General features: G+C 41.4%; 1 non-coding gene across 1 annotated transcript; it reads left to right on the top strand.

The window, feature by feature from the left end:
- Positions 1-452: 452 nt before the first annotated feature.
- On the top strand, positions 453-564 carry LOC114902374. Its single transcript, XR_003795495.1, has one exon. It is a non-coding gene; the product is annotated as a U6 spliceosomal RNA (small nuclear RNA).
- Positions 565-1,328: the final 764 nt, after the last annotated feature.

Here is a 1,328-nt window from a genome sequence, read left to right as displayed (position 1 = left end):
ATTAATTGTATAATTATTTATTTAATGCTGGTCTCCCCTTCTAGGATGTAGGTTCTATGAGGCCAAGGACTGTGAGGGTCAGTACTATTATTATCCCCACTTTATAGATGAGGAAACTGAGGCACAGAGAGCTTGAGCAACTTGCCTAAGGCAAGAGCTGGTAACTGGTGGAGCCAGGATTTGAACTTATGGCTCCAGGGTCCATGTTTTCAATCAGCAGGTTATGAGCAGTTTAGGAGGAAGAAAGAAAGAAAGAAAGGGAGAGAGAGAGAGGGAGGGAGAAAGGAAGGAAGGAAGGAAGAAAGTGAAAAAGAAAGAAAGGAAGGAAGAGAGAAAGAGAGAGGAATGAAGGAAGGGAGGAAAGAGAGGGAGAAAGAAAGGAAGGAAGGAAGAAAGAAAGAAAGAAAGAAAGAAAAAAAAGAAAGAAAGAAGGGAAGAAAGAGAAAGCAAGCTCGCTTCAGCAGCACATATACTAAATTTAGAATGATACGGAGAAGATTAGCATGGCCCCTGTGCAAGGATGACATGCAAATTTGTGAAGCGGTCCATATGAAAAAATTTTTTTTTAATGAACTAATTTTTAAAAAAATTTGTTTGTTTTTGGCTGCATTGGGTCTTCATTGCTGCGCACAGACTTTCTCTAGTTGCGGTGAGCAGAGGCTACTCTTCGTTGCGGTGTGCAGGCTTCTCATTGTGGTGGCTTCTCTTGTTGCAGAGCATGGGCTCTAGCTGCACAGGCTTCAGTAGTTGTGGCATGCAGGCTCAGTAGTTGTGGCTCGCGGGCTCTAGAGCACAGGCTCAGTAGTTGTGGTGTATGGGCTTAGCTGCTCTGCGGCACGTGGGATCTTCCCGGACCAGGGCCCAAACTTGTGTCTCCTGCATTGGCAAGCATATTCTTAACCACTGTGCCACTAGGGAAGCCCGTTCCATATTTTTAAAAGACAGCTTCTTCAATAAGTAGTGCTGGGAAAACTGGACAGGTACATGTAAAAGAATGAAATTAGAACACTTCTGAACACCATGCACACAAACAAACTCAAGGTGGATTAAAGACCTAAATGTAAGACCAGACACTATAAAACTCTTAGAGGAAAACATAGGCAGAACACTCTTTGACATAAATTGCAGTAAGATCTTTTTTCATCCGCCTCCTAAAGTAATGAGAATAAAAACAAAAATAAACAAATGGGACCTAATTAAACTTAAAAGCTTTTGCACAGCAAAGGAAACTATAAACAAGACAAAAAGACAACCCTCAGAATAGGAGAAAATATTTGCAAACGAAGCAACTGACAAAGGATTAATCTCCAAAATATACAAACAGCTCA

This window comes from Monodon monoceros, unplaced genomic scaffold (assembly GCF_005190385.1).
Source record: "Monodon monoceros isolate NGI ecotype Baffin Bay Population unplaced genomic scaffold, NGI_Narwhal_1 Super_Scaffold_1, whole genome shotgun sequence".
In the NCBI taxonomy this organism is placed as follows: domain Eukaryota; kingdom Metazoa; phylum Chordata; class Mammalia; order Artiodactyla; family Monodontidae; genus Monodon; species Monodon monoceros.
The sequence above is the reverse complement of the archived record's forward strand: the minus strand, read 5'-3'. Positions and strand labels throughout refer to the sequence as shown.